This window comes from Apis florea, unplaced genomic scaffold (genome assembly GCF_048593485.1).
Source record: "Apis florea isolate Af1SG1 unplaced genomic scaffold, ASM4859348v1 contig_3078_pilon, whole genome shotgun sequence".
In the NCBI taxonomy this organism is placed as follows: Eukaryota; Metazoa; Arthropoda; class Insecta; order Hymenoptera; family Apidae; genus Apis; species Apis florea.
Genome location: NW_028256702.1, coordinates 2,540,226 through 2,553,258, shown reverse-complemented (window position 1 = coordinate 2,553,258; position 13,033 = coordinate 2,540,226).

Below are 13,033 nucleotides of genomic sequence, written 5' to 3'. Positions count from 1 at the left end.
AACATTTACAATAAAACAATTATAATAATATTAATTTAAAGAAAAAATTTATATATATATATTTACGACAAAAAGAGGCAAAAAATATCTATAATCCAAAGATAAAAATATTTAAGTACTAGTCATTTGTGCAATTTGAATATCTGATATATTTACAATATGGATTCTAGCAATCTAAATATATTTTAATTTGTTGAATATGATTAAGAATTATATTTAATATGTACTTGCACACAATAAAGTCTTCAAAAAATTGTAAACAATTATTTTCAACATATGAAAATGGTTTCAAAAATTTTCTAGGAAAAAAAAATTACTATGATTTTATGTATGAAAATGCTTGCACATTCATTTATTTATTCGATGGCTGACTTCATTATTTTTAGGAGCCCTTACACATTGTTGTTTAGTCGCCATAACTATGAAGTTTAGGCACTATTCATGGCATAATATTGCGACTGTATGTCTTTTCTTGTTTTTTCAATTGAAAACAATGAAGACAAATACAAAAACGTGTGGCAAAAAAACTGCCTGTTTGCATCGAACCTTAAACCGCGTTTAGCTAACTTTTGATCTAACAATCAAGTTAGAAAATCATTTCAACGTTATTGATATTTGTTTACACGGCTGATAAGATGAACGACTTTTGTTCTTGCGATATCATTACATCAATAATTTTTTTTGTGTTTTATCAATTTAAAAAAAGAATAGATATACATAATTGTAACGATATCCCAAAGACAAAAAAATCACATATCAGGCCTTAAGGTTTGTTCATTCAGTCAAAAGTTAATATAAACGCAGCTTTAGGCACGCTTTAGGTCGCAACTAGTTATGGTGAACCATGACTATACGCCATGAAAATACAGGTTAATCTTGATGATTGAAATGCGTTGAATTAAATAAATATGTATATACGACAAGTAACTTTCACTTTACAAAGAAACTGGAACGTGAGCTTTGCTAGTTAGAGCAATTTATTATGATACAATAACATTTTTCGAATCACCAAATTTTATTATAGAATTTTATTTAGATATCTGGTCTGTCGGTAATTCTTCTGACTGACATTGCGTAACAATTCTTTACAAAAGAAATGGAAGTAAAAGTCACTTATCTAATAATATAATGCCTGATTAATACCAGATCAGCATTGACATATCTGCATTATTATATATTTTAAATATATATTTTTAATATATATGATTATATATTTTAAAACTATATTCACTTAACGACATAACACAAGATCGATATATGTTCTTATCAGCTCGATTTAAATATTTTGCTGATCATACGATGATCGCATGTCGATTTTATATTTTAAATGTTTATTATTGATATCACGTTAGTGATGAATAGCATGAAAAATTAAAATAAATAGAATTATTTAGAATATCCATTTTTGTATGATATAAATCATGGTTAATCAGATTTTAAATATGAACAAATTAAATATGATGTGTCAAATAGATTATAGGTGTGAATATATCGATGATAATCTGATGTTGATCAGATGTTTTGCTGTTAGACAAACAAACGACCCTAATTTCTATTATTTTGTATATTTGCATTGTATATTTTCGTATATATATTTATCATCAATTATTATCATTAATTAATAAGTGAAAAAAGAGTAATTTGTACCGCATTAATATTACGATATATGATAAAACATTATAGAAAATAATATTATAACAAATTTAAGTTTGGATAATAGAAATAAGTTTTTAATAATAATTCAATAGAAAGAAAGCTTTAATAGTTTTTCACAAGAATTCTATTTCCTTTTACGTGGAACATTCGGTAAAAATCAATCGGATGAAAAATAAATATAAGAAATACAATATAGGAGTATAGGTTCAAGTTTTTCTCGAAACTGCGTTAACATGAATATTTTATGTTGCATATTTGTACCTTTTCGTTAAAGAATAAATTACTTTCTGTTCAGATATCTACTTATAATTTTATTTGATCAAAATAAAAATTCGAATTTACTTTTTCGTCTTTCGTCTTTCCCATTTTTTGTTCATTGTTTAGATATTATTATTTAATAATTTTATTATCAATATTGATATAAATATTCATATTCATATTTATCAAAATCAGAACGTAAGTATATTTCACAACGCACACACATCACTACTATCAGATAGAGAAGCTAAGTATCTCATTTTTAAAGTAGTCTTAATACACGTACGACTAGATTCATGATGAGTGCAACTGTTGTAATGTCCCATTGAAACGGTTCTTGACGGAATCAAAATAAAAATTCTAGATCTTTATTTTTTCTATAAGTGTCAATCGAAATATTATATCCCTTGCTGTGGGGATAAAAAAACCATCTTCGTGTCTTCGATTCTCACTTCATACTTGCAAGCACACACATACGTACGTATTCTTTCCTTTTTACATACATACATGCAAATACATACACGTAATTTTTTATCTCCACATTTTCTATTTTTTTTTTTTTTCTTTTGATTTCTCTTTCTCTTTTTCTCTCTCTTTGTCTCCCCTTGTCTCTCTGTTTTTTTTTCTCTGTCTGCCAAGCAGAAATAGTGGACGAATGATTTTTATAAGTGGATGCACATTAGAAAGTACGTCAGGTGGTAGAAAAAACACTTGTGGAATAAGGGTTTTCTCAGTGGTGCAAGGGTATCACCCTTGTCTTTGATGTTCCCTAGAGTAATTGACATGAAGATACTTATATTTTACATTTTCTCTTTCTTCGCGTAACAAACTTCGAAAACGTTTCCTTGATAAACTGTTTGGAAAAAAAAAAGGAAAAGAAAAGAAAAGAAAAGAAAAGAAAAGAAAAAAAAAAGGAAACCGTGACGGAATCGAAGAATAATTTTTTAAAGGGGGTAGAAAATTTTTAAATTGGGAGAGAAGAATGAATTTTCAACAACAATCCTCTTTTTACACGACGGGAAATAAATGTTTGCGAGGTCAGTTGCTCTCAACGGTTTTTACTATCATCCAATTATATCGTTCCAACGATTGTATATTTGTTTGGAAGTTTTGATGCCCTCCTTCCATTTTCTCGCTCTGAACGTCCACCGATAAGCTTTAGGGTAATAATCTTGAAGAGATACAACATTATTATTTGGCGAATGAACAGAATTTTCTTATAAATCGTTAAAAATTTCGATTAAAATTATCTCGTATGGCAGCAAAGTTAACTCATGGCAGTATGGAATAATGGAATAATCTGATATTTTCACGGTAAAACAATGTGTCACGCGTATTATAATGATAACCGACTATTTCTTGGTGGTGATGGTACGATAATATCGAGATATCGTCGAGATTATTAATCAAAGATATATCGTTGTTAGAAAATAGATCCCATACTAAAGATGAACGAATATCACGTAATAAAAGAAAGAAAGAAAAAAAAAGAGAAATAAAATCAATGAACCAATAGAAATGAATGAAAACGAAATCCTGATTTTCAATGTTTATTTAATTTCTGCACACTTAGGCTATAATAAAAGCGATTATAAAAATATCAGTATTTTATGAGAAAGAGAATAAGTATAGTAGAATAGTATCGATTACAAGAAATACACTGATAGCAATTAACTATAACTGCCTTGTACATTTCGCAAACCCATACACTCCAAACTTCAATCCTATAACAAATTTTTTATTGAATTTACGAGCAAAATGTATGTATGTATATAGACCACCGTATATTTAATAAGCGTACTTCTACACCCTGAAATATAATGTAGCTTGCCTCCTCCTCCGAATATCGCTTGCTACTTCAACAGTTGTTTAACCGAACGAAATTATTTTCGTTAACACAAGATATTCGATCGTTCGTTATGCTCGTCGATGTTGTTACAAATAAATCCATCGAGTATTGTCAACGGAATCCAGTATTTTTATGCGCAATAAACGTTCGTATTTTAACGGCACATGACATATGTATTTATTAACGGGAACAATTTTCAGGACGTTAATACGCGTGTCAATTTTTATACGCAGTCTTATCTTAACTCGAATATATATATATATATATAAACGAGATCGAAAAGTCAACTAGTGTAACGAGATCGAATGATAATCAAACGCGTAACAAAAATGTTTAGCCTGCCAGTCACTTGCCAACAGTAATATTCGAATACAAATAATCATTTTCCTTGGAATGTTTGCGACGTTCGTTATATCGTATCTCTTACTTGTTTCGAAATTATCATCGCTTTATACGAAACAAAAGCCATTCCTCGCCGAAATGATTTCTTCTTTGGAAGAAGTTTTTTTCCCCTATACTTTTGTCTCGGATTTTTGTCTCATTGGACTTGGACTGTTGTGTAAGAAACCCGTAATATACCGAAATTAATTCGTCGTAGTGTAAATAGAAAAATGAAGAGTGTGCGATAAGACAGATTAATCATATATTTTTCTCGTTATTTCATCTACCGTATGTGTCACTTATATTTTAACAGTCTTCATTCCTTGCGAATGATTGACGAATTTTTTTTTAATTGAGAAATTCAGTACGTAACCTACTAGGTATAATATCATTGTATACAACAACGATGGAAATCATGATAATAATGATAATAATGTAATAATTTGGTGACAATGATAGTAGAATAGTAATATCTAGTAGTAGCACAGTAGTGGTAATAGTAGTAATAGTACTAGCAACGAAAGAACAAAGAATCTTATAATAATATACTTTTTTTTTTTTTTTTTTTTTGGTCCATCTTAATAATTTTTTTTGTCCAGCTAATTTCAAGCTTCTTAAATGAAAAACAAATTAACGAATTAATAAAAAATAAACGTGATTAATAATTAAATCGCTCGTACTTATTATCGATATATCATTTCAATAAGAACAATCAACAGAGATAATTTTTCGAAAATAAACCCTTTTATTATTGACAACTTTACAGAAAAATAATAAGGAATACCGGCCCAAAAATTGTCAGATCCGCCTTGCTTGAATTTATAAAAAAAAAAAAAAAAAAAAAAATTAAAAACGATCCAGCGAATGAGACGAAGCTTTGCGCGCTCACGAAACTTGCGAAAAAATTATTCGTCATTCGTTCTTCTATTCGTGTTCGGTTTTGAAATAATAATAATAACAAAGATTGAGATACCTCGAAGGTTTCGCGAATTACGAATGAAATATATGTCGATTATATTTCCTAGAAGGCGATAAAGACGACTTTTGAGACGGGATTCTTTGTAGTGTGCGCGTAATAGGTGCTTTGATACACTCAAGACAAAGAGAGAATATGTTGTATAAATAGATATACTCGAATTAAATCGAGCGACAGTTCGCAAACATTTGGTAACAGAAATATCTTTGGTCGATTCGTTGGCGAACAGTACATAGGTAAGTAGGTAAATATGTATGTATACGCCGTTAACTGCTAAAGCGTGGAAAGAATCGACGACGCATCATCGGTGGACATCTCGAAGGCGGTAGGAGGACGTCAAAATTTACGGTCGCGTAAATTCTCATCAATGGATGAAACATATAAATCGATCATACTTTTTTTCTTGTACGCAATATCGGCGTCGGCCGATATATATAAGTATGTATATAAGTTTAGTTAATAATTATAATAAGAACGATAATAGTAATCGTACAAAAAATAATGATGTCAATAATGGTAATAAATAGCAAGTATAACTTACGAATAGATATCTGTTCCCAGGTTTTAATATTTAATAAATCGTCGCGCCCCCGACCCCCCTTCTCTCCATGCTTTCAATTTCTTCACACTCGATTTGCGCACAGCTCTCGTTTCCCTTTATTTATTTATTATTCTTTTTTTTTTTTTATTTTAACTTCGTTTTTATTTATTTTTTTTTTTTTATTCTTTTTGTTAGCGTTAAAATTTAAAAAAATACATATATATTCTCAACCGAGTTAACCGCGTTAACCAACCGCGTTAATCGCGGAGTCTAACTATTTTACTTTGCTTCGCTCCTTCCACTCATCATTTTTTAGTTTATTTTCTTTTTTTCTGTTTTTTATGTAACTTATCAAACAACACATCCCGCCTGTGCACATCCCCTTACATCCTCAAATTTAACTTCCTCGATAAACGTCTCCTACATCGATGATTTATACATTAATAGCGATAATGATAATGTTAATCATGGCGAAGATGATAATGATGATCATAGTGATAAAAATAATGATGATAATAATAATAATAATAATAATAATAATAATAATAAATAATAAATAATAAATTAAAATAATAGCAATATAAAAATAATAATAGTAATAAATATAATATAATATAATATAATATAATAGTATAATATTGACGTATACTTATATATATATTAATTAAATATATGATTTCATATAATACTTATATATATATGTATATGATATTATGTATATAAGTATACATATATAAATATATATATTTACATTAAATATTCGTATTACATCAGTTAATAAATAGATATGAGTAGGACTTTATGCAAAATTTAATGAGGACATTAAATATAAAGTTACTGGCGATTGCGATCACTATGCAAATTTTTTTTTCGATCACAATGACTAGTAAAATTAATTATTTTCTTGACTTAGATAATAATAATAATAATAATAATAATAATAATAATAATAATAATAAAAATAGATAATAGATAATAATAATGATACAATTAATAATAATCAATAATAATAGATACATATAAATCATTGTATGTAATAAATACAAAAGAAAATAGTTTCAATAATAAAAACTATCATATATCAATTGTACCAATTAAATATAATTTTATAAAGACTCACAATAATAATAATATAATGACAATATTAATAATAATGATGATAATAGTAATAATAATCATTTTCAATTTTTGCAATAAGAATCTTAATTAATATAATAATGATCACGACAAATAATAGTGACAATGATCAGTGACAATAGTAGGTAATAGTAATAAGTTAATAAGAATTGCAATATTCTAATTGCAGAATAGAACTGTAGATAATAATAGTGATTTTAATAAATTATATGATCGAAAAACGTCAATAATATGAGCAATAGAAATAACTTAAATAGTTTTTACAAAAAAAAAAAAATATTAATGATAAATAAATAGATAAATAAATAAATAAATAAATAAATAAATAAATAAATAAATGGTTGTTAGGTAATTAGCGAGGACGATGACGTCACAACGATACACGAAACAAGAAATCGATTTTTTAACCATTAACAAAATTGCTCCCCGTCTTTTTTTTTTTTTTTTTCTTTTTAATCATTTATCACGCATACGTGTGAATGTAATTCACATCGTGTATGCGTAAATATTATTGCGTGTCTCCCTGTGAACGTCTTCATTCGATGACTTAGATTTTTCGATGAAATCGCGATACACGATTTAACATCCGAATAATATAAACTCGATTGCATGCAACGTGAATTAATAAAATTATCAAGAGGCCATGACTAGATATTTAATCGTAATAAGACATGCGTCCATCATTTTCACGACTTACGACATAATAAATAACAAGATGGTGGGCGGCACCACAAAAATTGGCCAATGTGAAAAAACAGTCGGTTTTGTAGATCTGTGTATCATAAATACGGTACGTAAATACAAGTTTAGTCAAAACTTTGCTCTCCTCTATATTTCCCCGTTTTTTCTATACGTGCGCTATACCTTTACTTTCGATCACAAACTGTGTTTAAACATCTGTATAAACCGCTCGAGGACCGGTGTGATTAATTACCGGGGCCACGAGTTCGTATTCCCATTCACATTCTGTCTTTTTCTGATAAAAATAAAAAATAGTCACGAGGGGGAGGGGGGAGGGGGGGGGGGAGGTTAAGTGATTAACGATCACAATTACAAACATCATGGAATACTGGAGACTGTTTATCTCTACTAGCATAATAACACGTATAATAACGCGCGTTTTGTTCATGTTTCGTCGTCTCGATACGTCGTTTAGTTTTTCTAAACTTTCTGAAGCGAATCATCATCATGTACGCGCACATTTTTCACCCCTGTCAAAGCTATTTATATTATATTATATATTTTCTTACGTGTTAGAAACAATCGACATTTATAATCCTACGAAATGTACCTTAACTTATAACACACACCGCACTACATGACTGTACAATAATCAACGGATCCTACTCGATAAACCTACTCGACCCTTCCTTTTTTCCATCCTTTATCCTCGATATTTCCCTTCTCCTTCCAACTTTATTACCTCTTGTCCTGTTCCTCGTCCTTTTTTCTAATTTTCTCCTAAATGAGAAAAGACCGAGCGAAGAGATGAACGTAACGAACGCTAAAACGAGAGAATCGGTGAAGAGTTGTTTCGCCAATTTTGCCAATCTCTTCCTCGACGAGGTATCATCTTTCGATAAACGAATCTTGTTCACTAAGCGATTTTCAGAAAATAACGCTACCTGTCTCACCTCTGTCAGAGGTTTCAAGTAAGGATATAGCTCACCTTTGAAACCTAAATCGTTCAACGGATGCATGCGATGCGATGCGATATAAAATCGTAAAATCCATCCTCCATTTTCGTTTCTTTAACAAGTAAGTTAAGTAAAATTGTATTCGTTTCGTTCCTTCATGTCACGCAACTTTGATAAAAAGAGTGTGAGGATAAGCGAATGGAAAAGATATTTTGATTTGTCAGTTTCATTAAGCGGCGACCGCTCGGTATTCCTCTTCGATTCCTCTATTTTACGTAAGGAAGAACTTTTCCTTTTACTTTTTTCACATCCCACGTAACTAAAATCAGACACCACAATGGATCTCCTTACATTTTTTTAAAAATACATTTTTTACGTTTGTGAAAATGATCACGTTCCCTAAATCGTGAATTACGTTCTCTTATCCTACTTATCACTCGACCAATGCAATCTGATCTCTTTTAATGCACAATAATGGCTTTTGCAACTGAGTACATCATCGATACATTGTAACGTTTCCAATATTTTTTTTTGTATATATGATTCCATGATCGTACGACAGATTAGAATGTATACGCGAACGATATGAAGAACGCAGGAGAATTTCGTACACTTCGCACTGCCATTAAATATAAGAATAAGAAACTTTTTGGCCTTGGTACCTTTTAGATGGATACCTAGATGTTAAAAAATATTCCCTTCAATTTTTTGAAATCGATTCCATTTGAATCGAAAATCATATCCAATTCAGAATGGACAGATTTATTTTTTATTATTTTGTATTATGTATTATCTTGGTCTTGGGACAACATTAGTTTTATTCGTATTTGATTGAAAACGAAAGTTGACAATCGTTGAGAATAGAAAAGAGCGGAATTTAAAAAATTTTTTTTTTAGAAAACTCAAATATCTGATGAAAATAGATTAAAAAATGCAAACGTATTATATATGAATACAGCTATTTTGATATAATTGAAAATGATATTGTTTTGTAATAAAAAATTTTTAACGATAAGCTTACAAGTTTTTTATAGAATACTTCTATTTTTTTTTTTTTTCTCAACGATTTGTGAGAGTTTAATGATCCGAAATAAAAATTATTATGAAAACAGATAAGATTTTTCACTCATTTGAATATTCCTTTTGCATTGCATCAATCATGGCAATAGTGTGTAATCGATATCTTGAGATACCTAACCTCAAAATTTACTCGAGATCTCATTCAAGAACGGATTAAATCGAAACAGAACATTATGCTCTAAATCTTGTTATCTAAAGTGATCAAATCTTTTTCACAGACTTGCCGTTCCGAGCATAAAATCGAATAAATTATTAAAGTTTAATGGAATAATGTTTGATGCTTTGTGGCACCGTAACATACAACTGTTGCTGTTTGTGAAATCTTTTCGATTTGTGTATTCTCGGAATGTTTTATCAACCATCGATTTATACGTCACGCATATTTATACACCGTTTTGATAATTGTAATTGCGTTAGTAGCAGTAATAATAATAATAATAATCATAATAATGACGATGATGGTGATAACAATAACCGTAATGTTAATAATAATAATAATAATAATAATAATAATAATAATAATAATAATAATGATAATAATGATAATAATGATAATGATAATAATAATTGTATATAATTGATATACATGTATAATAGTAATTAATACGTGTATACCGCTTGCGATTTAAGAAAGAATCGATCGGCACTGTTGAAACCGTATCGCGACACGGAGAGTTTCGTCGCTGCTATTCGATCGATTTCATTTTTGTTTCATTTAGTTTCTTACAATTGTTATACTTCATTAGCGTTAAAATGTCATTTTCGACTATAATACGATAACTAAGCATGCAACAATATTTGGAGTAATTATCTTTTTTTTTTTTTTTTTAGTTAAAAATAATGCTTTCAATCATACAAATTTATCCTCACTGATTTTTTTTTTCCCCATTCACGCATATTACGCATACTTGTATTTCTTTCATTTCTTTCCCAGTCTCTCTCTCTCTCTCTCTCTCTCTTTCTCTCTTTCTCTCTTTTCTTTTACATACACGCACGCACACACATTTTTACTTACATAACACTTTCACATCATCTCACTTTAGTCGTCTCTTTGTTTTTCGTTTTTCTCTTCCATAAAATAACATTACTTGGGCCCGGGAGAGTATAACTTTTTGCTTTCATTGTTTCTTTCTTTTTTTTTTTTTTTTTTTTTTTCTCTTGTCTGAATTACGTACAGAGTCGCCGCACGCCATTATCGATGAAAATTAATTTATTGTTCGTCAAAGTTCCTTTACATGCGCCCATCACTTCTCTATATCTTTTCTTCTCTCTTAAAGTTAAAACGATCATTTACTACGGGAAACCATTTTCTAGATAGCACATCATATTTCTATGATAATTTATTTTTTGTTGTCACAGAAGGAAGCTCTTTTTCTGCCTCTCTCTTCACCTCTCGTTCTCCGTTCTTCAACGATGCTCGACGCGGCCGCCATAAATGCACACATTGCGAACGTACAAAAATATATTATACGACATCTACAATCCGCTATAGGTATCTAAAAGTCGTTATTTTTTTTGTTTTTTTTTTTCTTTTTTTTTTAATATTAATTTCTGGTAATCGACATCGTCGAGCATCGTAAAGACTCGGGTCAATTATTTATTATATTCGGATTTTTTTACCCATTAGCTCTTTTATTTCTTTATACATCTATTTCATTAACTTTTCATTCGGTAATTTTTATTGTTTCCAAAGTTGGTAGAAAAAAGAACGATATTTGTATCAATGAATTTTCTTAGTGCTCTAGACAAGATAGAAAAGATTAATTCAATTAAATTGATTAAAAATTTTAACATTGGTCATTTAATATATATCTTGTTTTATTAATATTAGAAAATTTTTAGTAAAAAAAAAAGAAAGAGTTTAAATATTGCCAATTTAAGATTTTATAATATATACATATTACATCATTTCAATGTAACAATTAAGATAAAATTAATGGTGTAAATAAAAATACAAATTTTCAAAGTTAAAAGTATTTTGTTAATTTAAACAATATTATTTTATTGTCAAAGTGTTATAAGTATTTTGAAATCGTGTATTAAACATGTGATACGATATCATTTGCATTTACATAAATCAGTTTTTTTAACAAATTGTCTGTGACATATATTTTACAAATACGATACAAATATCTCGTATTTATAAAATAATCTTTTATTTCATTCTTTAAATTTTGATATTTGGTTCTTTTATATAGTTATCTTATATATGTATATAGGTTGAAAATACTTTTTTTTAAAACTGTCAATTTCTTAAATTCAAATTATTATTCAGTCCATTTTGTTTTAACGAATGAAAAGTTAATATCGGAAAACGCGCAAAAATTTATCGCGTGCAAGCAAAATAATGAAAAAACACACACACGCATTTGTTGCTGTTAAATATATGCATGCTACAAGCAATGTCTTCGTTACAAATAATTTTATTTTCAATATATGTCATTTCATTACCTTCATTATCTCTTTTTTTTTTCCTTTCATTTTCAGTTTACGAGTGAGAACTTTCATAATCGAATATGCTGAGAAATTTCAGAAAATATCAACAACAAAAAAAAGGAAAGTCAGCGCAATACAATTGAATTTTGTAACGAAGACATATTTCAAAGAATAATTATCGTAAAATCTATTACTAGCTAATTCTTTACTATAATAGGGCCTCTCTACTAGGATTGTCAAGGAACGCAATGGTAATTTAATTCAAGCTTCATCAAACAAAGCTACAAAAATTTTTTATCGAAAAAACTTTACAATTGATTGATTCGAATTTCTCTTTTCTCGAAATAATTATAATTTAGTCGAAAAATTATTTTTAAATTATCATCCATCAACAATAATTTAATTTTCATATATTAGAAACAACTTAAATTAATTTCGATACTACATTATTGCATATAATTATAATCAAAATATAAAAATTGTATCGACTAAATTGTATTGACTAATTTGGTATCGATAAAAGAGAAGTCGCGAATAATTGATAAAAGTATAAGTTAAATTCAATTAATTGAGTTCGATATTTCATATTGAAATTTATTCGATTAAGCTTGAACGGAAAAAAAAAGAGGGAAAAAAGGTTTGTTGAGGAAGAGAAAAAAGAAGGGGATATGGAGAAGCGAATGAGTGTGTAAGAAAAAGTAAGGTGAGAGAGAAAAAAAACTGATGTAATGTGAACTGAAAATATTATTAAAAAGCATTTTACAACAAAAAATAACTAAAAAAACAAACAAAAATACGATTTACATTTAAATTAAGAACAATCGAGTTGTATCATCTAAAAAAAATAACATAACAAACCAGTACAAAAAAAAAAGAAGAGAGTCTCGCATGTTCGTTTCTTCTAGTGTTTCGTTATCATCCATCATATTCGATGCAAACAACGCGCGCACATTCGGAAAACACTCAGACACACATACATACGTGTACATCTCATTCCTTACTTTGGAAATAATGCGTATCAAAGTGATATCTTTCTTTATTTCGATCGTATCTCTTGAAGAAACTAAAAAAAAAGTGACGAG